Genomic DNA, 26,651 nt, shown 5'->3' on the forward strand with positions numbered 1-26,651 from the left:
AAAGGAAGGATTATGTTATGCAGCCAACTAATTCAGAAGAATAATTGTCGAGCTAGTAGTAGTATTAGTAGTAGTAGTAGTAGTAGTAGTAGTAGTAGTAGTAGTTAGAGGGGAGCCCAAGGATTAATCAACAGTTCTCGTGCTCATAGTGAGAAGGTTTCTTCTTTTGGAATATGGTCTAGAATGTCATTGTACGAAGCAACCAACGTCGTCCCAGAGATAATTACAGTACTTCAATGTGGTTCTTACTCCAAATTTATTGAGGGTCAGCGTAAATACTGACCAGAACTCTGGATCCTTTGCGATGTAGTGTTAACAATGCTCCACTCGCACACGCGCATGCGCATATATTTGTTTCAATGTACATGCATGTATATGTACACATATATATGTGTGTATTTATGTATGCATGTATATATATATATATATATATATATATATATATATATATATATATATGTATATATATACGCACATGCATATATATGTGCGTGTGTATGTGTGGGTATGTGTGTATATATATATATATAAATATATATATATATATATATATACGCGCATCCGTATATATGTGTGTATGTATGTCTGTGCGCGTGCTTGTGTATCGGAATGCTGCATTCATTTTTCGAGTTTGTCACCAAAGAAAAAAAGGAATTAAGGTTCTGGCGCTGGAATTCAGACAATATCAACGAGGTACGCACGTATGCATGTATGCTTATATTTATGCATGCACAATATTTGCGATTTACATGTTTGTACATATGTGCACACGTATGCATGTGTGCAAATATGGATGTCAGAGGGTTCTGTGTGGCTGTATGTTTTGACTTACGTACGTGTACACATTCACAGAGTGCATGTCTACACGTGTGTATATTTATTTATTACATGCTTAATTTCTCCAATGTTTTACATACTTTCACAGTACCTTTAATGCCTTGTATTTTTAATTTCTTGATATATCATGTCCTTTCTGCTTTTGCGAATCTCAGATTCTCAAGATTGCTACTGAAGCAAGTAGTCACGTAGCGAAATGCTCCATCATTGACAGGAATCTAAAATGATATAAACGCGACGGAACCGCTACATATTTCTCTTCAGTTCAGTAGAGCTGTTCCCTTTTTCAGTAAACTTTAACACTTTATTTGTATCTGCTGGGAACCTGAGTTCGATCACTGTCCACTACTTCTTTCCCCTGTTTAGGATCCTTACGTCTGGTCCACAAATCTTGTTTTACGTAGGAATTTCTACCAATATTCTGAGTTATTATAGCCCCTTCCCATGAGTGTAATTCCTGTCCCCAACTTTATCCTTTCTAGGGTTTGCGTTCTACAATGTTCTAGCTACGACAGCGTGCTTCACAAATAAATACCAAGATGATATTTTCGGTCATCTACTTAAGATGTAATCAATTTCGTCAGTATTAATTCTACCGAATTTGCATCGTTTGTGGTCCCTAGGTGGTTTATCTGTATCCCTATTCTTATTGTGCGTCCTGTATTTTGTCATTATCTCTCTCTCCCTCTCCTCTACCGCAAACGTTTACCAAAAGCTAATATCTCGGTTGCCTTAACGTTGCTGTCACTTTGAAGTTTTCTGGGAAAATATTTACGCATGACATTTTCGTAACATGCATACAGATTCTCTTCCCATAACCTATAGTACTAGAGTTGTGCAGCCTTTCTGGTTGTATATCCTTAGACATCAGTTAAAGAATACACCTTGAGGAGCTCTTTCAAATGAAAACATGATGTTATCTACCTCCCGCATGAAGACTTGATCCAGGGATAGGCTTCAACGTTTGATGATTATTAAATGTTATCAAAGGGATATGATAAGACATTCTTAGGCATTTGAACCGATGTTAAGATTCTACTACGTTAAGTAAAAACTGTCTATGTCACTGTTGATGTGTGAATTTCTGGTGTTGGTTAAGAGCTTTGGACTTTACCGTCAATATCCGGATTTCATTCAGCGCCCGATTGAGTAACCCTGTCGTTTGCTAGTACTTCATACTCCTCATTGTGTGTTGCTGCAATACATTTGAAAGTAGAGTTGTGAAGGCCTGTGGCTCAGTGGTTAAGGTGCAGGGCTCATGGTCGTTAGGTTCTAATCCTGTTACCAGCAGTACGTTATGTCCTTGAGCAAGACACAGCATTTCTCATTGCTCCAGTCTATTTAGCTGTAAACGAGTGCCAACCAACTACTAGTGTAGCTCTGTCTGTCTATCTTTCTCTTTTCCCTCTCTTTCTCACTCTCTTTCTCACTCTTTCTCCTCTCTAACTGTAGCATCCTCGATGTTCCACAGGGTCAAAGTAGGGGTGAGGTCGGGAGTGTTTATATGTCTACTGGCAACTACAAAAACAGCAAGAACACAACTGGCGAAAGTGCAGTACACTCTCTCAGAACATACTCGCTTGCAGTGTCGGTAGAGTACTACTCTATAAGGTGTGTTCGATTGAGCGGATGGAGTAGTACTGCTAAATAAGGATAACTTAATATAAAAACAGAACAGAATAAAACAATAACAACAGCAACAACTGTAACAGAAGTGGTGACGGCAGCAGCAGCAGCAACAGCAGCAGTAGCAGCAGCAGCAGCAGCAGTAGCTGTAGCAACAGCAACATTAAATCCTTTTACATGACGAAATGTATCTTTTCTATATTTGCCAAGAGTTAGGAATTGTTTGAGAAATGTAGGAAGCATTTATAGCGCCGAATATTTAAAATATGTAAAACAAGCGATAGGAATGCAAACACACACACACAAGTACACGCACACACACATCTATATATATATATACATGCATAGATACACACAACATAAATATATGTATGCGTGCAAGTAATTAAAACCGCTAAGCATTTTGTCCGGTGCTTTAGTCATTCTGCCTTGTGGCTCTCCTGGCTTCTGATCTTAAACTGATTGGAAGTGCTATCAGGTACATGTCTTGCCTTGGTGTTAAAGATGGGTTACAACAAATATTCCGCTCAATACCACAGATTTGCTTGTTAGCTTTTTGACCTTAACTAGTTAAGCATATTCGTTCATGGTTGACGATATGTGCATCTCTAATCACGACCCCAATGCAAAACTGGTACTTATTTCATCGACCACAAAAGGATGAAAGATAAAGTTGACCTTGGCGGAATAAAAAATTAAAACAAAATATAATGGCTTCTGATTTGGGCAAAAATTCAACAGTTTTGGGGCCAAGAAAGGAGTCAATGGCATCAAGTCGAAGACTTGGTTGTAGGATTTGAACTCAGAGAGGAAAAGCCTGTACAAAAGTCTGCAAGGTGTTTTGTCTGACGCTTTTATGCTCCTTCCAGCTGGTGGCACATAACAACAACAACGACGACGATGATGACGATGACAACAACAACAACAACAACAACAACAACAACAACAACAACAACAACAGCAATAACTACAACAATGTTTGTTGTAGTTATTGTAGTTACTGAAGGGCGTAACAAGTTTGTGGACATCAAAACTCAGTTTTGTTTTTCATCCGGTTTTAAATTTCATTGGAATATATTTATTAATAAAAAAAGCAACCTTCAACCTGACAAAGGAGACAAAATAAGAGAATTGAAAGGAAAACATTCAAGTGTTTAAATGTTCAGTAAGAAAGCAAAAGTCTTACTATTGTGTGGAAATCATGAGAGCGAAAAATTAATATACCTCCATAAGCTATACATATGTGGGTGTATACATTATATACATGCATACATACACACACATATATGTATGTGTGTGTGTGTATATATATATATATATATATATATATCTGTGTGTATATATATATATAAATATATATATATATATATATATATATATATATATATATATATATATATATATATATATATGTATATACATATGTGTGTGTATGTATGTATATATATATAGATATATATATATATGTATATATATATATATATATATATATATATATATATTGATAGATAGATATGTATATATATACATATGTGTGTGTGTATGTATGGGAGTTGTACAAAATAGTGTAAGCAGTTAAATAGAAATTTTATTGTTTAATAGAAACTTGGTTCATCAATCTCTACTATATATATAAAAAAAAAACTGTTAAAACGCGTGACTTAGTGGTTAGAGTAATCGGCTCACGATCGTGGGGTTGTGAGTTCGATTCCTGGCTCAGCGTTGCGTCCTTGAGCAAGACATTTTAGTTTTCGTTGCTTCAGTTCACTCAATTGAGTTGTATCTGTAATTCAAAGGGGTCCAGCTTTATCACACTCTGTGTCACGCTGAATCTCCCTAAGAATTATATTAAAGGTACGCGTGTCAGTGGAGTACTCAGCCACTTGCACGTTAGTTTCACGAGTAGGCTGTTTCGTTGATCGGAACATCGCCGTGCTAGTTAAATACATCGAGGAACTGACTCCGTGCAGGTCTTCAATGAATGTTAAGGGAATTTTGAGCCATATTTACTGAAGCTCTTTCAATGATAATGGCAGAAGGAAGTTAATTGCTGATGCAAAATTCGATTATATTGAGGTGTGATTGTGTGGTTCTATCTAAGTGGTCGATTTCACTTTTGTGCTCTCTGGCAGCATTCACCAACTTAAACAAGTAGACCGTCCAGATGAGTTGCAGGAGATTTCGAAGTCGTCTGGAGGTCGTGGTTGGAGCCAATGGCGATTTTATTGAATAAATTTACTCTTTAGTGTTTCAAGATATTTTAATGTAATTTTGCTAAATAATATATCTATTAAAATGAGATATCAGTGTTATTTTCATTTTTGCATAATTTAGACGATAGTTTATTTACCGCACCCTATATATATATATATATATATATATATATATATATATATATATATATATATATACAGGGTACTAACTTCCATTGAGGACCAACTGGCAAGATGGAAGGAACACTTCCAAGAAACACTTAATCGCCCTCCACCTCAAGATCCGCCAGAATTGGGGCCAGGGATCCCGCTCAATATCCACATTGGAGAAATCACCAAGCCAGAAATCCGCAAAGCCGTGAAGAGCTTAAAGAACGGAAAGGCAGCAGGAGTGGACAGCATACCAGCAGAGGCACTGAAGACAGGAGGAGAAGAGATGATCGATCATATGCACCATGTGCTGAACCTGGTATGGACAACAGAGAAGATCCCAACTGACTGGAAGAAGGGTCTTTTGGTAAAGCTGCCGAAGAGTGGGGATTTATCACAATGTGAAAAGTGGAGAGGAATTACCTTGCTTTCCATTCCAAGCAAAGTCCTTACAAGAATCATCCTGGAGCGACTGAAAGATACCATTGAGAAGTAACTCAGAGATGAGCAGGCAGGCTTCAGAAAGGAGAGATCATGTATGGACCAGATTGCAATGCTCAGAGTCACTGTGGAGCAGGCAATGGAATGGCAAACGCCACTCTATGTATGCTTCGTCGACTTTGAAAAAGCATTTAACAGCGTAGACAGGCAGACAATCTGGGACATCTTACGACACTATGGTTTGCCAGAGAAGATCGTTGTCCTGCGCGCGCGCGCTTCGAAGCCGCTGCGACAGATTGTGGCCAGGCTGCGGTCAACGAGCGTGCGATCGGCGGTGGCCGCGACAACGCACAAGAGCAACGTCGTCACCACCGCTGTTGCGATCCCGAGATAAGAACGGGCACCGCCGCCGGGCAACTGCCGAGGAGGAGGATGCTCGTTGCGGCGGCAATGCAGCGACCCTCGGAGTTGAAGTACTCAACTGGCATTTGTTTTATCGACCCCAAAAGGATTAAAGGCAAAGTCGACCTCGGCGGAATTTGAACTCTGAACGTGAAGACGGACTGTTAAGGATTGCGCCTGGCGTGTTAACGATTCTGCCAGCTCACCGCCTTTAAATGCCTTAATAATAATAACAAGGATGATGGTCTCTGGTTTGGGCACAATGTCAACAGTTCTTTTTGGGGTGGAGGCAGTCGATACCATCAGCCCCAACACTTGACTGTGGGATTTGAACGCAGAGGGCAAACGCCTGAATGAAGTCTGCAAGACGTTTTGTCTGACGCTCTTTTCTGCCTGTTAGCTGCGCATAACGATTATAAATACAATGTTTTGTATTGACAAAAAATGTTATCTGAATAAATAAACAGCGTAACGAATCTGTATGTGATAATTATGTGTAAATAAAAACACCCTTTTTTTTTTATCTTGCTTTGATTTCATTGGAACATTTTAATTGACAACAAAGAGCCACCAACATACCATAGCATACGAGATAAAAAGAAAATAAACGAAAGAATCGAATGTGTTTAAATGTTCAATAAAAACCAAACGTCATACTATTGTGTGGAATCATTGGTGCAAAAAATTACGAGTTACTTAATATTTACATGTGCGTATGTGTGTGTTATGTATATACGTATATATACGTAGATGGGACAGAGAAAATAATGGAGCCATTTAAATGGAAGTTTTAGTATTTAATATGGGGTTAGTCAAAAGTTGGCATCAATCACAATGAATGGTTGTTAGAGGGAATTTTGAGTCATTCTTCAAGTAAAGACTCCTTCAGCTCTTTCAGCAACGATGGCAGAGGGAAGCAGTTCCTTACTCGCTGATCCAAAATGCACCAAAAATTTTCGATTATATTGAAAACTTGTAATTCTTTGGGCCAGCCCAAGTGGCCTGCTTCACTGTTATGCTCCATGTACCAATTCTGAATCGGTGCATTATTATCATCCTGTGAGATTGCACTTACAACGGAGAACCATGTTTGTGCAAAACAATCGACATGGTCAGCCATAGTAGCCAGATAATCCTTGGTATTAACTCTATCATGCAGGACGACAAAAGTGCGAATGATCACAGAACCACATTCATGGTTCACTGTCGAGTTTCCAGTGATAAACTTGCCCCGAAGTGAAAAACAAGGGGAAGGAAGACTCATCAGAGAAGAGGACGATGATTACTTATAATTGCCCAGACACCATCCCCCCACCCCGCTTATCAGAGTTGATGGGTGACATGAAAGGTGTATCAATTATTTCTTATCTGCTCAACGCAAAAGGCCCGAAGTTTTTGGGGAGAGTGGGGGCAGTCGATTAGATCGACTCCAGTAAGCAACTGGTAGCTAATATATATATTACTAAAATATTTCGAAACTTATATATATAACCGTAAAAACAAGGTAAAAGTTTTTTATTTTTTCTTTCCCTTTGAAATTGCTTAAATTTTGTGGTTTTCGGTCGTTTTGACTGTCTCTTAGTGTGTAGAAATTGCCTGTTATAGGGAATTCTCTTGTGTTTAAATGTACATTATATATATATATATATATATATATATATATATATATATATATATATATAAACATATATATGTATGTGTATCTATACTATGGGTATGTATATGTGTATATATACATACACATACACGCGAACTCTTTTGGTAATTACATGACATTCATGACTACAGGTTGGGAGAGGCACGAAAGTGCAAATGAAGATAACAAATTTGGATTTTTTTTCTACCAGCCTCTCCTCTTTTAAGGACTAAATACCAGTGTTGTTGGCGCATGTGCCAGCACCTGCAATCTCCAGAGTCCAACCAACCCACCTGCTTCCTATTCTTTCGTACGTACGGCCCCGAGAGGTCCTTAAACGGCTCCAGTAATCTCAGTGATGTTCTACAACAGTGAGGATTGCGCCGAGACGAGTTTCTAGAGAGAAACCATGTCGTAGTCTTCGCATCACTAATCCTCATCTCTGCCGATATACGTAACTAAAGCTGTACAACATCTTTGGCGGTGTCTTAACTATTCTGCCATTTGGCTGCATCTAACAACAACAACAACAACAACGACGACGACGACAACAACATCAGCAATAACAACAATTAAGCAATAATAACAATGTTGGTTTTGAGAATAGATGTTATCTGAATAAGTACAGAGCGTAACGAATCTGTCCGTGATAATTATGTGTGAAAAAAAAAACCAACTTTCTTCATCGTGTTTTGATTTCATTGGAACTTTTTACTAAACAACAAATAACCACCAACATGCCACAGCTTACGAAATGAAAGAAATAAAGGAAAGGTATTAAAGTGTTAAAACGTTCAGTTAAAAGCAATCGTTATATTGTCAAATCATCGGAGCGAAAAATTAAGCTACAGAAGTGGATGGGTGTGTGTTTGTGTGTGTAGGACTAAATAATGGAAGGAATTTGTTAAATGGAAATTTTATTATTCAATATAGAAAAAGTCCAAATTTGCCATCAATCACTGTAAATGGTTGTCATCAATCACTGTAAATGGTTGTCAGAGAGATTATTGAACCATTCTTCCAAGTAAAACCTACGGTAGCTCTTTTAGAGATAATGGCAGAGGGAAGCGGCTCTTTAATTGCTGCTGTAAAATGAACCATGAATGTTCAATTCTACTGAGATCTTGTGATTCCATGAGCCAGTCCAAATAGTCTATCTTACACACTTGTGCTCTATGTACTAATTTTCAATAACATTAGCCATATGAATCGGTGCATTATCATCCTGGAAGATTGCACCGCCACTAGGGCACGAAGTTTGTGCAAAATAAGAGCCATGATCAGCCACAATAGTTAGCTATTCCTTATCATTAATTCGGCTACTGACCAAATCATCACAGAGCCACCTCCTATGATTCACGGGTTGCTCTCCAGAGATAAACTTTCTCCTAAGTGAGAAAAAGGGCGAATGGTGATTCACCAGAGATTACATTGTTCTATTGATTCATTGGTCACCTCTGATTACCTAAACATCATTCCTTCTGTCTATCAATGTTGATGGTGGGAAAGGAGAGGCTTATCACTTACAAAACTCGTATAGTATATAAACTAATGGAGCTCAAGAACGATTTTGATTGCCAGAGGTTTTTTGCAAAGTGGTGGTCCAGGTCAGCTGTACCTGTTGCTGCTGCAATTCGATAGCGTCTAGGTTCGATACGTTTCACTATTCTGTTGTCCTTTATACGTGCTTTGGTCACTGTCCAGTATTATGCTTGCCAAAGCTGGTTTTCCAACATGATGTTAGAGACTGTATCATTAAGCTCACTACAGTGAGCTTCACTCACTATAATGAGTGAAGCTCCAGCCACCCGTGCTTTAACTATTGGTTCTACTTGGAAATCACATTGGTTACAACATTTTTACAGTTTCAATATTATTATATGCAACAAAAAGAAGAAAAACGGAGACTTATAATATGAAGTGCAAAGCACACATAACCCACATGATCTCGTATAAACAGAGGAGAAGAGTTCTGAATCTCTTATATCGTCAAAAGAAAAAAGATAGTTAAACAGAAATTGGTGTTTCCATAATTTTGTTCAATTAATGTCTATATTCATACACATATGTGTGTGTACGTATATATACATAAACGTGTATATATATATATATATATATATATATATATATATTGAAGATACATACATATACACATACAAACACACATACTGACACCCCCGTTAAATAAAGATATATATATATATCCAACCAATTCCACTGCCCTCTACTTCTGGGAGGATTGTAAGACTATAGTTCTTTGGCATCAACTCATAAGGCTTTATCAGAATCAATCCTCATTAGATCTCGTTCTTGTTGCAGCCCTTGATCCCCCGCTGTTTAGCTTGTTTTGAAGAATTCGTCTTGAGATTCTTTCCTGTGACATTCGAATCATCTGTTCGTAGTACCGGTGCTAAGATCTCTCAATGTCGAGAAGTAGCGACTCGTCTTGGAGAGACTCCCTGATCTCTATGCTACACGACCTCTCGAATAATGTTAGTCTACAGACAATTCGGCCGCTTGTATTCTCGATCATACTCTTTCGGTTCTTACCGTGTAGTCTTGACCATACATAAAAATAAGCACAAAAACGGAATTGAAGCCAGCGAGTTTGGATTTTACCAAAACCTCTTCTATTCTGATCATTAAATTCCGGTGTTGATGCATTATTGTGCCACTACCTTCAATTCGAGAAGGTAATTCTGCTACTTGCCTCCTATCACTCTTGAATATGGCTTCCAGATCCTTAAATATCTCCACATGTTTCACTGATGTTCCACTAACATGTAGAGTACATAGGCACGAGTTTCTTAAGAGGGACAGTGTCTCTGTCTTCGTAACACATATCCTCATCTGAGAGGATTTATGTCACAGAAGCCGTAAAACATTTTAGTACGGTGCTTTGAAAATTCTCCCAGCTTACTGCCTTAACAATAACAATAATAATGGATTTTGATGCAGGTACAAGGTCAGCAAATTTGGAGGCAGAAGAAAGTAGTTCCTACCATCAACACCAGCACTTGACTAGGATTTGAACTCAACTGGTAAAGGACGGCAAAGCGTTTTGTCTGACGCTCTAACGTTTCAGCTACCACGCTGCTCGTAATAATAACAGCAACAGCAACAACAACAACAATAATAATAACAATCTCAATGTTGGTGTTGAGTATAGATGTTATCTGAATGAGTAAAGAGCGTAACGAATCTCTGTGAGACAAGTTTGTGTGAATAAAAACAACTTTCCTCATTCCATTTTGATTTCACTGGGATCTTTTTGATAAACAACAAATAACCAACATGCTACAGCTTGCGAAATAAACGAAAATATAAAACAAAGGAAAAAAATCGAAAGTATTTAAATGTTCAATAAAAAAACAAACGCCATACTATTGTGTCGAATCATTGAAGCAAAAAAATTAATATAGTTACATAATATATACATACATACATACATCTATATATATATATATCAACATAAGCAACAAGGATATCCAAAGTTAATGCAGTGCGATCGTTTCATGCGACTCCATTTATTTAAGCAATTTTAATCCCCTTATTTTGAAATTGTATGGATAATATCATACTTAAGTCTGGTGCCTTAAGTATCATATTCACCTTGAATCTAAATTTTTTACATCTCTCTCTCTCTCTATATATATATATAAAGTAGTTGTATACTGCCAACTTAACGTGACAGTCCCAATAAGGGAGGAGTAGTCGATTACATCGACACCAGTGTTTCAGTGGTTCTTAATTTATTGACCCCGAAATGATGAAAAGCAAAATCGACTTCGGCGAAATTTGAACTCAGAAAGTAGCGACGGGCGAAATACCGCTAAGCATTTCGCCCCGCGTGCTAACGATTCTGCCAGCTCGCCACCTTAACAATGGTAATAATAATAATGGTTTTAAATTTTACCACAAGGGGAGCCATTTTGGGGGGAGGGGATGTGTCGATTACATAGACCCCCAGTGCTCAACTGGTCCTTAATCGACTCCGAAAGGATGAAAAGCAAAGTCGACCTCGTTGGAATTTTAACTCAGAATGTAGTGGCAGACGAAATATCCTTTTCTACTCTAGGCACAGTATGCAACTGTTACTTATTTTATCGACCCCGAAAGGATGAAAGGTAAAGTCGACCTTTGCGGAATTTTAACCCAGAACGTAGTGGCCGACGAAATATCGCTAAGCATTTCGCCCGGCGTGCTAACATTTTTGCCAGCTCGCTGCTTTAATAATAATAATAATCCTTTCTACTAGAGGTAGAAGGCCTGAAATTTGTTGGGTGGAGGTAGGTCGATCACATCGACCTCAGTGTTTCACTGGTACTTAATTTATCGACCGCAAAAGGATGAAAGGCAAAGTCGATCTTAGCGGAATTTGAACTCAGAACGTAAAGACGGACGAAAAACCACTAAGCTTTTTTCCAGACGTGCTAACCATTCTGCCAGCTCGCCGCTTTAACAAAGAAAATGATAATAATGTTGGCATGGAATATAGATGTTATCTGAATAAGTACAGAGCGTAACGAATCTTTATGTGACAAGTTTTCGTAAATAAAAACAACCTTCTTCATTCCATTTTGATTTCACTGGGACCTTTTGATGAACAACAAATAACCACCCAATGTGCCACAGCTTACGAAATGGACGAAATAAAAGAAAGATATTGAAATGTCTGAACGTTCAATTAAAAGCAATCGCCATACGACTGTGTCAAATTATCGGAGCAAAATGATAATGTAGTTACTTAAATCAAAATTGTGTGTATGTGAGTGTGTGTCTAAGTCAGACAAAAGAAATGAAACGCTTTTCTCATTGGAATTTTAATTATTTATTAGGAAAATATTTCGAAATTTGGCATTCGATCACAGCTTTAGTTTGTTCAGGCATTGACTCATACAGTAAAAAGTCTTTTAGCGGAATTTTGAGCCATTCTTCAAGTGAAATCTGATTTAGGTCTTTAGGCGACGATAACAGAAAGATGTGGTTCCTTAATTGCTGCGGCAAAATTAAGCACAGATATTCGATTATGTTGAGATCTTGTGATTCTGTGGGCCAGTCCGAGTGGTCTATTTCACTCTTGTGTTCTGTGTACCAATTTTAAATAACATCGGGCATATATGTATGTGTGTGTATATATGTATATATATATCGCCATGATTGACCGCTAGCTACTAAAGCTTTCTTTTTTTATTCTCTATCTGTTTATTTTCTCGTGTTCCTTTCTGCTGAAGAGCGTAGGCTCGAAACGTAAAATACTTTCTCACCTTCCCGAGCGTTAAACTAATACACTTGTTTGTTGTTTATGCACCTGTCTTCGTCTTTTGGTTTTCTGTAAATTCCAACTATATCTATGTATGTATGTATGTATGTATGTATGTATGTATGTATGTATGTATGTATGTATGTATGTATGTTTGTATGTATGTATGTATGTATGTATGTATCTATCTATCTATCTATCTATCTATTTATCTATCTATCTATATGTATGTATATATGTATTCATATATGTAGTAGGATAACTCAGTGGTAGAGCACAAAATTATTTTTCTTTAGCAAAAATTGTATTGACAGTGACTTTGAAGTCTAGACCATCGAACTGTATGTCATTTAAGTTCTTTTTGGCTTTACACACACACACACACACACACACACACACACACACACACACACACACACACACACACATATATGGGGGAATTTATTTTTGAAAATGCACTTGGATTTGAGAAACGTGTAGTTGTTTTTTAACAAATTTATTCGCATACATACCAAAAACAATGGTATTTTACCAGAGTTTAAAATTACAAAGTAGAAGTCGAACAAACATGTTTAAAAAGGTCAAACGTTCAAATAAAAAAGATAATATCAAAGTAAATGTTCTGCAAAGAATATAAGTGTGCATTACTAAAAGTTCGATCATATCGAGTTTTTATAGAATATGTGGACGAGAGAGGGAGAGAGAGAGAGAGAGAGAGAGAGAGAGAGATAGAGAGAGAGGAAAAGGAGAAGAAAAAGGTTTTTCCTTTTCTTTTTTACAGTTTCCTTCGTCTTGTGTGTAGCTCTTTTTTCCGTTGCGTAATGGTCTTTCTGCTTTTAACGGAGTGTTATGGGGAATCAAAGAATATGTATTTTTACGCGAAAGGATCTGATTTTTGATTCACTGGTGGATGTTTTTGGTCAAAATATAGATTTTGTTTTTGCATTAATGTTTTGGTTGAAGAACAGGCAGTGGGTCTCGTGACGTAATTTTGGGTAAAGTTTGGCCTTCTGTTTGGTTGACTTTCCTGTAGGAACTCGGACATTAGTCTTTGCCTAATGGTTGTCAACCATTCCGGTTGGTTGATTCTCTTAAGGTTTCAGTTTGACTTTTTCTGAGTGTCCGGAGGTAAAATTTCATTGGTCTAGTGAGAAGTGACGTCAGCAACTGTTGTTTGAAGTGTATAATGTTATTGTATAGTGATTTGGAGTTGGAGTTCCGAAACCCAGGAGGGAGCCTGTTGCTAATTATGTCTGTTGTATCTGCTTGCTTCTTTTGTTGTGGAGAAATTGAGTTTTTCTTCTTTTTAGTATGTTATTAAAGGCTATCTAGCTGTGGTTTTTATTTTTTAATGATCATGCTTTATTCAATCGAAATTGTGTTTAAGTGTTTCCATGGCATTGATAGAGATGGAAGATTTGGTATGTCGGGTTTATGCCTGCGGGGCATTGATCTAGGTGTTTGCTTACGGGAATTTTCCTGGTCGTGGAGGTCCCAGATTTGTTGCCTGTGTACTGTCAGTCTGTCCTTCAAGATTAAACTAGTTTGACCTATGTAGTCTCCATTACACCAACCACATTTGAGGATGGACGTTAAACGATGGTGGTGATGATGATGATGATGATGTGTGTGTGTGTATGTGTGTGTGTGTGTGTGTGTGTATGTGTGTGTGTGTGTGTGTGTGTGTATGAAATTGGTACTTGAAAAGTAAGTTACAAACACCAGGTGACATCCGCTAAAAAAAAAATTACTCAATACTGTTGTTGAGTCGGAATAGTTTACTCAGCAGAAAAAAAGGAATGACTGTGACCTCGAAGTTTGGCTGAAACTGATGCTCAAACCAATTATGATAAGCCATCCATTACCTGCTGCTAATACTTGTAGGTCAAGTTTCAAAACCCATACAAAACCCTAATTTAAATGACGTGACGTATTCAGTTGATGAACGCATGATACATCATGATAATTCATTTGATATCCCATTTGATATCCTATAAAGAAGACAACAAAACCAGAAAATAATGATACTGATCGTTGTCTAAAGAGTTAAATGTTTTATCTACAGTAACACTAAAGGCTAAACATTGACCGATTATTTTTGTTGGTCAATTATTTGAAGCCAAATCTTCTTGATTACAAATGTCGATTATAATAAGGCGGCGAGCTGGCTGAATCGTTAGCACGCCGGGCGAAATGCTTAGCGATATTTCATCTGCCGGAATTTCGTTCTGAGTTCAAATTCCGCCGAGGTCGATTAAATAAGTATCAGTTACGCAGGGGGGTCGATGTAATCGACTTAATTCCTTTGTCCGTCCTTGTTTGTCCCCTCTATGTTTAGCCCCCTGTGGACAATAAAGAAATAAATATGTCGATTATAGTATGTTGAATTAAATACACAGGTTTTAGTTGCTTTTAGGATATTTCGATATTTATGAAAGCTATAATGCTCGGCTGTGTGTGTGTGTGTGTGTGTGTGTGTGTGTGTGTGTGTGTGTGTATATATACAGAGCAGTGCGTTAAAACGTTAAATGCAGATACAAACGTAGAAGTAGAAAGGAAGCTTTGAATGCGTTGTTAAATCAGGATTTTCCGTTTCTCATTGTGGTCATTTACCGATCAATGTGAAGAAATCATTGTGAGTAAAAGGAGTGAAATGTTTCCATGGATCCGGGTAGGGCTGAGGTTAAAAGGCAACAATGACACCAGCTGCTTATATCACTTCCTTGTGACACACTCAAAATATGATCCAACAAGAGACACATTGACCTGATCACCTGACAACCCACAAACAATAATAAGCACATCACTTTCGAATCACACCTTACTGTTTTAAGTCATAAATAAATAATAGGTACACACACTGGATCCTGTAGCGGGTAAGAAATAAAAGATGACATGGTCATGAACATAATGTTTCGATCATAGCTATCTTGATCAAGTTAGATGTGGCGCCAAGCAACTTTAGTAGCAGGTGGACCAAGCCAGAGGTGAGTAAATCACCTGTCGTCGAAATCCTGATTTTATGTTTGTCTACTACTCTCATGACGTATCTATTTGATGAATCGTTTACTCTATTACAAATTATCAAATATTGTCCATGCTCTTAACAAAAGAACTTGAAGTTATATAAACCAGCTTTCTCTGTTTGTGTAATCAACCTTTCAGCATAGAGTAGCGCAAACATTGTGAATATTTAGAAGTTTCAATGATACAATTTATGACAATCCAACGAGTTCGTAGTTTTATTATCTGGGTACAATTTCCAATTTTTTAATTTATTTATCTCGTGGCGCCGATCAAGTTTGAAGGTTTAAAGGAAGGTTGATATTCTGCTGTTTTGGGGAAAATCATTTATAAGGTGGAGTGCTTGTAGACTTTTCCCTTTTTTTTTAGTTTCGTAACATAAACAAGCAGAACACATTACATTGTGAATAACCTCGACTGAAACTCAGCCCTCAACCAGAGCTTTAAAAAAAATAAAGCTGGTCGCAGATGCCTTTGGGACCGAGTATGGGTGGGAGGGGACAAAGATTAAATGTATTTCCTTAGATTGAGAAAATACTACGGAAATATAGACACAAGAACACACAAGGAATTCGAATCCGGTTTAATATTTAGCAATATTTAGTAACATATTTAGTAACAAAGGCGCAGGCGTGGCTGTGTGGTTAGAAGCTTGTTTCCCAACTACATGGTTCCGGGTTTAGTCCCACTTCGTGGCACCTTGGGAAAATGTCTTCTACTATAGCTACGGGCCAACCAAATCCCTGTGAGTGGATTTGGTAGACGGAAGCTGAAAGAAGCCCGTTGTATATATATATATATATATATATATATGTGCATGATTTTATGTTTGTCCTCCCCCATCACTTGGCAACCGATGTTGGTGTGTTTATGTCCCCGAAACTAAGCTGTTTGGCAAAAGAGACCGATAGAATAAGTACTAGGCTTGCAAATAATAAGTCCTGGGGTTGATTTGTTCGCCTAAAGGCGGTGCCCCAACATGGCCGCAGTCAAATGACTGAAACGTGTAAAAGAGTAAAAGAACTAAAAAATATGGAGGTGGGGAAGCTGGCAGAATCGTTAGTGCCTCGGACAAAATGCTTAGCGATATTACGGTTGCCTTTACGTTCCGAGTTCAAATTACTCCGAAGTCGACTTTGCATTTCATCAATAAAATAAATACCAGTCGAGCATTGGAATCGGCGAAATCGATTTCTACCCCTTCTAAATTGCTGGCCTTGTGCCAAAGTTTGAAACCAAAGTTTGACAACTTGTGTTGTGAAGTGGTAGACTTGAAGAGTGTCAGGTAAAGTGCTTTGTGGAATTTGGTGGCGTCCTTTACCTCTTTTGTGCAAAGAGAATCTCACTGTAGTCAACATCGTCGTTCATCCTTTCGAGGTCGATAAAATAAAGTACATGTCAATTGTGTGTGGGGGGAGGTATTCTTAAAATGCGTCTAAGACATGAATGGAATTATATTTGAACAGACTTCTTAGATACACGTACAAGACTTGAAAAATAAATGGATGGGATGGTCACGGCTAGAATGCTTTGCTTAGAAGCGGACTCGATTAAGGCTGGAGTTTAACAACACCAAGAAGAACAAAACCGTGAGATATTTTATGATTATTCTAAGCGGTTAAATGAAGCTGTATAAATTTGCGTTTTGAAATTAAATAAAAAAAAGTGGGGGGGGGGGGAGTGTAGGAAGAGCTACCGTTTTTTTCTCCAAGGAAAAGATCAAAGAACCATATTGATATGAAGCAAGTTAAAGGTATTGGATACAAACAGTGACGTCATTCAACAGGTGTTAATATTAATTTCATTCTTTGTGTTTTACGTCAGAATAATCTACCGTGAATGTTTCACGCAAATACCGTGTTTTGACCACAAAACACCTGTAAACACGGCCGATCGCATGTTACGTTGTAATTTTCAAACAAAAGGAAATGTATTTACAACACATACAATCAATTTGACTATGGGAAAAAAAATTAGAATGTTCCATTCTATTCTCTCATTAAAGACAAAACATGTCAACAAAGGCCCGAAGCGTTTCGCTTTCAAATGCATGATTTTGTTTGCTTTGAATTCTTGAATATGAATAATGTATTTTAGAACAACCATTTAAATGTGATAAGTTATGCGAAAAGATATTAAAACGAATTAATTTATGAAAGAAAAGGTCGGAAAACGTAGCTTGTTTACATTGTTTCATTGAAATAAACTGTTGCACCTATCGCTTTTATTGTAAACAAACCACCTGTAGCAATACGTTTGGGTCATTTAAAAAGCAAAGAATTACCAATGGAATATTTTGTTTTAAGCATAAATATCGTGGTTGATCACTCCATTTCTCTTTCCGTATAGCATTTCTGTCGACAGGACAACTCAACTATAAAAATTTTTTTTTCCACACTGACGAACCTGGATTTTCGTTATGCATTTAAGTGGTAAAAAATTAAACACTGGTAAAATATTGGTAAAAAATTGAATATTGGTGTGGCTTTTATTTTTGGTCTTAATAATCCTGGAGGTACCCATCTCCTGTCCAGGATATAAGTGCCGTTGGCTCTAAAGAAGCTCAATCAATTTGGACAGGTTTTCTTTTTTTCTAATTCTACTCTGCGCCTACATACTCTCCCACTAAAGTGGAGGGGCAATTTTCACAATGGACTCATCCTACACGCGATTACAGGTGTTTGGTATAACCCCACAAATCAACAATACTCAGGCACTGAAAGGCAGCGAGCTGGCAGCTGCCTGTTGAATCTCTCTCCAATCAGCAATGTCCCAACCCCCGGTCGCACTGTCAATCCAGAGATTTCTGAAAATTATTCATGGACCCCGACCTGTAAGTTCTTCGGCACAGAAAGCTCGTTTGATTCCCGTTGACAATTAAAGTCTCCCTTAGAATGTCGTTGCTTTTGCCCGCCACTAAACCTCTATAGAATACCATTTTATTATAATATTAATAATCTTTTCTACTATAGGCACAAGGCCTGAAACTTTGGGGGAGGGGTTAAGTCCATTACATCGACCCCACTGCTCGGCTGTACTTCTTTTATCAACCCCAAAAAGATGAAAGGTAAAGACGACCTCGGCGGAATTTGAACTCAGAACGTAAAGACGGATGAAATGGCGCTAAGCATTTCGTCCGGCGAGCTAACGGTTCTGACAGCTCTTCGCCGCCTTACTTTCTACAATAGGCAGAAATCCTGAAATTTTGGTGAATTTGATTGCACTCCCCTTTCCCCTCGCACTTTCCTTTTCGAGTGGAACTTGAAAAAGTTGGTGAAGACTTGACCAAAGAGAAAAGTGTATCGTTTTGTTATTGTCAAGGAGGGGGGGGGGGGGTCGCTGCTGCTGCCGTTGCTGCTGCCGTTGCTGCTGCCGTTGCTGCTGCCGTTGCTGCTGCCGTTGCTGCTGTTGCTTTCTGTTTTTAAATCTGCTGCTTATTTTACTGTTGAAGCTGTAGTTGCTGCTGCTGTAGCTGTTTGTTTAGTTTCGTGCTGTTGGTGTTGCAGTTGTTGGAAGCAGTGGAACCTACATGTTTTCGCTTTCTCTTGTAGTCAGAAGGCTTGCAATTGGTTCTTATCACCACATATATGACACCTGTGTCTTCTGTCCTTATATGGAGTTCGGCAAGTATCGCAAAGGCTACACTTCACTGATAAAATCTTAGGAAGCTCAACTATATCTAGAATTGTCACATTGATGTCCAAAGTTTATCTTAATTCATGTTAATTAGCTGTGGAGGAAATAATAATTAGCCGGCTCTGGTTCGAAGATAACTTTCTCCCTTTCTCTCACTAACCTCAACTGTATGGAAAAACTAAAAGTGTCACAGGCCTTACATTTCAACTGTAACTATCCTATATTTTAAGACGTATTTCTAAAACTACAGTATCCAGTATGTCCCTTCCTTCTCTGAGTCAGTAAGGTTATAACAACACAAAACTTTGACTTCAAAGGAAGGAATTCAAGGAAATTCCTCCTGAAATATGATATAGATGTATATATATAAAGATCTTTTATTATTCCTCGCCAGTAATACTCTCCCCAATGGTGTGGTAAAAATTGGTTGAATATTTTGCATCATGGTTTATTACATGTTTAATGGTTTCATTTTTGTACACATATGTTGCCTTCCATTGGTTTCTTGTACACATATGTTGCCTTCCAAATGGCCAACTTTCATTGGCATCACTGTCTACGATAAATGATTTTTGTTCATTATTAAAGATTATAACATATTTTAATTGCTTCTTTTTGTTCTGCTTCTGTTGACAGATTTATTCCACGATAACAATTACGTTTATTATCCTCTCCGTAATATCTTTCATCGTAGTTACTCATCCTTGCTGCCGAGTAAAAGGCGATCGTGATTTTTTTGGAATATTACACTTAAACAAAACGAGTGAGCGGGAATTTACCTCTATGCCTCATCCTGCATTTATCTTAATTGATTTAATTTGTCTCATATTCTTCACATGTGATTTGATAATCAAATACTTCAGTTACCCAAACAGGAGGCGTTTCCTTTTTAATGCATTAAATCTTGTGGACATTGCCTCGCTCGTACCTGATTATGTCGCTATTTTTATCAGCACTACGCTGGAGGCAACAAAGGCCAATGAAGTAATGCACTACGTGAATGTTTTAGCATTATTTCGTTCGCTCAGGATTTTCCGATTGGTGCGTTACGTCCCAGGATTGTGGATTTTGCTCTACACATTCAAAGCCAGTATCTGGGATTTGTTGTTGATGAACGGCTTCATGATGGTCGGTATGATTGTATTTGCAACTTTAATTTATCATGCAGAAGATGATAATTTCACCAATATTCCTATTGGTCTGTGGTGGGCACTGGTCACTATGACTACAGTTGGTTATGGAGATATGTTCCCATCAAATTTCTTTGGCTATATAATTGGTTCCGTTTGTGCCATCACCGGTGTGTTAATGGTTGCTTTCACTGTTCCCATTATTGTCAATAATTTCCTCATGTATTACACGTATTACACACACATTCAATCCAAACAAGAATTAGAGAGACGTATGGCAAGAATTCATAAAAGAGATGACAACATTGAGAAAAACGAAAATGTCGACGTTGAGAAAAACGAAGATGTCGACGTTGAGAAAAACGAAGATGTCGACGTTGAGAGAAACGAAGATGACAACGTTGAGAAAATAGAGAAGGATGATAAATGAAAAAATGGATGGGAAAACGAAAGAAGCAAGATGAGAGAGTAGTCACCGATTCTTCGAGAGATACAAGTACAGTTACAGTGAGTACAGCTGCAGAACGTTTAAATCAATACGCGCGAAGTTAACTTTCTAATCCTCCATTTTCTTCTTATGAAGGTTTGTCAAACATCGATAGTCGCAAGCGATTGCATTTGGGTATGGCTGGAAGTTTAACGTTTGGCATTACTAACAAACAAAAGAAAAATGGATAGCATCAGTTCAGAGATCCAAAACTTCAGCACTCTGCAAAAAGTATTCAGATATTTTAGACGTTGCCGTCCATTTTAAGGGTGAGAATTCATATTTCGCCTCGGAACAAGATATAAATACTATGAAAGCATTGGCATTATAAGACATTATTATTACCATTACTATAATTACTGGGGTGGGTCAAACTAGTGCAAACCGTACAATGCCGGACGAATCACTTTCCATAATTAACTTCCTGCACTGAAATCCCGATAAGATCGTATTTAATTTGATCTCTCTAGGGTCGATGATTTTATTAGCTGCAATTAACTGGAGTCGATTCTTATAAACTACATCATATTAGATCACACAAAAGTAGGCATGAGATATGATGGCGGTAGTGATGATGATGATGTTGATGACATTGATAATAATAACACTTTGATTTAGTCACCAAGTCTAATATGCCAAAGAAAAGGGGTTAGTCGAATATAGACACTGTAATACTTGACCTGTAGTTTATTGGAGAAATTAAAAGCAAAGTTGACCTGGGTAGGGTTTGAATTCACTACTTAAATGGGCCTGAAAAAATGATTTAAAATACTTTTTATCCACTACCATAATCTTCTGTAAGAGGCATTCATTCAATAAGATAAAACAAAAAACTACATATTCTGTACATGACACATGATCTAACGTCATACCATCGGTCATAGTCTAATAATATAACATACGACATAAATTGGCACTCCGCTGGTTACGACGACGAATGTTCCAGTTGATCCGATCAATAGAACAGTTTACTCGTGAGATTAACGTGCAAGTGGCTGAGCACTCCACAGACATGCGTACCCTTAACGTAGTTCTCAGGCAGATTCAGCGTGGTATAGAATGGGACAAGGCCGGCCCATTTGAAAAATACAACTCATTTTTGCCCGTTGAGTGAACTGGAGCAACGAGAAATAAATTGTCTTGCTCGAGGACACAACGCGCCGTCGGGAATCGAAGTCGCGACCTTATGAGACCGTGAGCCGGACACCCTAACCACTAAACCACGTTATAACATCCAACCTAGCCTAACATAATAGCATCCGACATTATAATTTGAACAAAATATGTTAACCCCACTTCTTTGTTTATAACATAACACAGCACACACACACACTAACAGAACACGTGCCCTACACAATCACAGTCCGATATAAAAACACACCACACATAGATAACACTAACAAGAAGGGATTCCAGTAAGGAGGAAACCACGGAACAGAATTGGGGGTAGAAACCACGTGCAGTAGCCGGGATTTCTATGTCTCATAAAAAGCTTTAAAAGGTGCCCCGTTTCAGGTCTTCACCACCTCTCTTTAATATATTGTATTACCAGACTAGGCCCATTTCACCTTGTCAATTTCTCTGCTCCTTACCCTCCTCATCTCATACGTACAAACTAGGGAGCCGCACTTCTTTCTCAGCCCTCACCGTGGTGTTTAAGTTGTACTGAAAGAAGGTGATGAGCTAAAATGGGAAATCCTTCCAGTCGCATCCACAGCACGATTTCCTTCGCCACAGCCGCTAAACAAAGGAAAACTAGGCTGATTTGCATGAAATACGCATTCCTTGCCATCTAAAGAGATAAAAGAATCCAACTTTCCAACTTCTCTCCCGGGTTGGGGGAGAACATGGCAACATGGTCAATTTTTAAGCACCCACCTCCTTGTTCCTTCGATTAGATATGTTTTCTGTGTGATCAATACGCTTTATTTGATTCCTAGCTGAAGTCTGTCGTTTGGTGTCTTTTGGACGGCGACTTTATCAAAGCCGTCTTCTAATGTGAATATTTTGTCTGTTCAAATGTTATCAAATTCTTAATCATCCTTTTGGAATTCGGTGTAGTTGAAGAATTCGTCTGAGACTAATTGCTCCGGTTCTTATGCTTGTTGTTATTATTATTATTATTGTTATTGTTATTATAGTTTTTGTTGTTGCTGGTTTATTTCTTTCTGTTACTGTTTTCTTTTTAATTCTATCATTCCTTAGTTTTTCTGCTGCTGCTGTTGTTGTTACTTTAGTTGCTGTTGTTGTTATGGCATTTGTTGCTGTTATTGTTGTTGTTGTTGTTCCCTTTGTTTTGTTGGCTGTTTTATATATTGTCTTTTTTTTTTGTTTTTGGTCATCTGTTTCGTTTTCTGCTTGTTTTTGTACCGTTTAAGTTTAACAATCAGTTTACATGATTTCCTCTTTGTGATTGTTCCGTTCCCCCCCCCCCCCTCTCTGTTATTTTCGGAATCTTTGCGGTCTTCTTTGATGTCTTCCTCAATCGATAATAATGAGAACAGACCCATTTGAGGAGTAAGAGCAATAGAAAACGGGATACCACAGACACGAATTCTTGTGGTGATCAGAGCGAACACCATTATCACCACCACCACCACCACCACCACCACCACCACCACCACCGCATTATTGATCCTCCTCCTGCTCCTCCTCCTCCACCTGCTCCTGCTCCTACTCCTCCTCCTGCTGCTCCTCCTCCTTCTGCTCCTCCTCCTCCTCCTCCTCATAATCATCATCATCGTCGTTATACTTGACTGGTAAGTATCTTCTCGCTATGGTAAGTACTCGGGAAAACCTATTTGCCACCCGGTTTCGTTTCCAGACGGGAAATAATTACACTAGCATTACTGTCGCTCTTCGAGACGACACAAACGCGACACAGACGCAAATATCTGCAGAAAGAAAGATTGCCCCCCCCCCCCCGCAAAACTGCCCTTCACCTACACACAACAATGGTTAGCACTAATTATCCTACAGTCTCGTCTTTAGCTTCCTTTACCACATCATCAACACCGTCACCATCAACATCACCATCATCATCATCATCAGCATCACAACTGACACGCTCCTGATCGCAAATATTAACGAGTCAAAGAGAAATTCTGCCTCTACACAATCGAAACTCTTTCGTCACAAGTATCTAACAAGTGCGCATGCGCAAGGGACAAACTGAAGTTAGCTACTTATTAGAGTGCTTGAAGTTTTATGTCGACAAAGAACGGACGGACCTTTCGGCCAGCCCAACATATATATATATATATATATATATATATATATATATATATATATATATATATATATATATATATATATATGTATATATATATGTATATATATATATATATATATGTATGTATGTATATATATATATATGTATGTATATATATATATGTATGTATATATATATATGTATGTATATATATATATATGTATATATATATATATATATATATATATATATATATGTATATATGTATGTATATATATATACATACATACACACATGCATATCATGTGTGTGTGTGAGTGTGAGTGTGTGTGTGTGTGTGTGTGTGTGTGTGTGTGTGTGTGCAAGCAGATATTGATGAGGCAATGTTTACGCGTTGGTTGCGATTTGATTGATTGAATGTGAGATCAATAAACTATATGACACTCATTGAAGCTATTGATTTTTGCTATCATTTTACGTAGAGGTGTTACATATGAGAAAGAAGAATGGTACAACTCAAAGCGAACCTCTACTGTCCCTATCTTCGGATGCATCATTTCGTGAACCCAAGAAGCTTCAGGGATGTTTGTGAAGGCCGATTCAGAACAAAAGAAGCAGACGTCGACGATGCGCCATACTTTCTGTCTGCTATGTTCCAAGATGTATCGGACGCTATGCTTTATTTCGATTGAATCTATATTCGAGTACAAAAGACTCTTTTCGGTGGTTATTTATCAATAACGAACTACGAAACTGTACGAATGACTTTTGAAAAAAAAAAAAAAGAGAAAATATGGCTTTTTTTTTGTAACAATAAGTTATATTCTGATATTTATTTTCGATTGGGTAATTTTTGAAACAAGGCACAGGAAATACGAAGGAAAATAAAAAATGTAAAAACGAAACGAGCAATAAAATAAAACTCTGTCTACTGAGGAGAATATGGTGTCATTAATTATAAATTGTGTTTGTTTAGGCGAGGCTGAGGTATGTGTCTTTTATCTTTGAATTGTTTCAATCATTGGATTGCAGCCACGCTGGGGCAAAACCTCGAACGGTTTTGTTGAACAAATCCACGCCGATTGTCAAGCGGGTGTGGGTGGGAGATAAACACATGCACACATAAACACGCGTATAGCTAGATATATACATACACACACACACACACACACACACACACACATATATATATATATATATATATATATACAACGGGTTTCTTTCAGTTTCCGTTTATCAAATCTACTCTCAAAGCTGTAGTCGGCTTTAGTAGAGGACATGCGCTCAGTGTGCCACACAGTGGGACCGAACACGGAACCATGTGGTTGGGAAGCAAACTTCTTAGCACACAGCCACACCTGCACCTGAGAGAAAATTGTGTAAAATGGGTTACAACAGTTGAAAAAAGTGGGGGATAGGTGCAGGCGTGGCTTTTGTTCAGAGAAATATTAATTTTTTTTTAAAAGATATTTTCTTTTCATATTTTCCCCGTTTCGGCCACATTTATGGTTTCGTTATCTAACTTGAAATGTATGGATATTAGCCAGCATCATAATGCTTTGCATCTTTTTCTCAAATGTATTTATTCTCCAGTCTCCTTCATTTCTCTACTGATTTAATGTCCTGTGTTTCTTAAACGTCTTAACTTTGCTACAATGAATCAATTTTTCGGTGGTATTTTTTGAATTTTTGTTTTGAATCCTTCAAATTGTTACTGTATCCTTTTTCTTTTCGATTATTTCCAATTATATGTTTTAGTTTCACAATGGTTCCTTCCTTTGTTTGCTCTCAAGGTTTTTCTATGATGTCATCACAGTCAGTTTTGGCTTCATTTTTGCTTGTCCAGCAAAAAAAGAAAAAAAAAAAAACGGAAGCAGGCAATTACCTTTAGAGATTGTTATCGGATATATGAACTTCAAAGCAGTAACATAATATTTAATTCATCCAAGACTTTCCAATGCCAACTTGAAACATGATTGATCAATAATGAATTATTATCGAAGTATTAAATAAACCCTTTTTTCCTTTCATGATAGACTTTCAATTGTAGAAAGTAAATTCTGTATGTGCGTGTATATATATTTTAGTATGTAAATTTCGAAGTGTTACAGACAGTAATAAAAAATTTTAGGCGAAACCGGATTGATAGTTGTGTGGTTCTTTTCATTTGTCTGTGACACCACCTACTTCCCAAACTTTTCTATGGACCGACTGAACTTTAGGGGTCATACGATCCCAGTTTGGCAAAAAACACTGTTTTAAGATGTACTTTTAGAATTTCTTTATTCAATTTGTCTTTTCTTTATCTGAGACGATAAGGTCAAATTTGAGGTAGAGTTGGCTCATATTTCTTATAGGTCCAACGACCAAGTAAAATGGAAGAAGTTCGAGGATATTCTTCCTGGAATACAATATAGAGGTATAAAAAAAGGTCTTTTATTATTCCTCGCCAGTAATACTCTTCCCAATGGTGTGGTAAAAATTGGTTGAATATTTTGTTTCATGGATTATTAACATACGTTTAATGGTTTTATTTTTGTACACATGTGTTGCCTTCCAAATCGTTTCTAATATTTTCATTGGTGCCACTGTCTA

The 26,651-nt window shown here is 37.6% G+C and overlaps 1 protein-coding gene across 3 annotated transcripts in view; it reads left to right on the forward strand.

Annotated features, from left to right (window-relative positions):
- Positions 1 to 26,651, forward strand: part of LOC106868608 (potassium voltage-gated channel protein Shaw) — a 53,482-nt gene that overhangs the window by 11,777 nt on the left and 15,054 nt on the right. The window contains exons 3-4 of one of the 3 annotated variants that reach the window (XR_001409315.3): positions 19,865 to 20,865; positions 24,539 to 24,997. The exons of the other annotated variants lie outside the window; for them this stretch is intronic. The gene's annotated coding sequence lies outside the window, so the exon portion shown is untranslated. Of the gene's footprint in view, positions 1 to 19,864; positions 20,866 to 24,538; positions 24,998 to 26,651 lie in introns of those variants that run through there. 3 annotated transcript variants of the gene reach the window in all.

Source organism: Octopus bimaculoides, chromosome 14, assembly GCF_046866305.1.
Source record: "Octopus bimaculoides isolate indiv1 chromosome 14, ASM4686630v1, whole genome shotgun sequence".
NCBI lineage: Eukaryota > Metazoa > Mollusca > Cephalopoda > Octopoda > Octopodidae > Octopus > Octopus bimaculoides.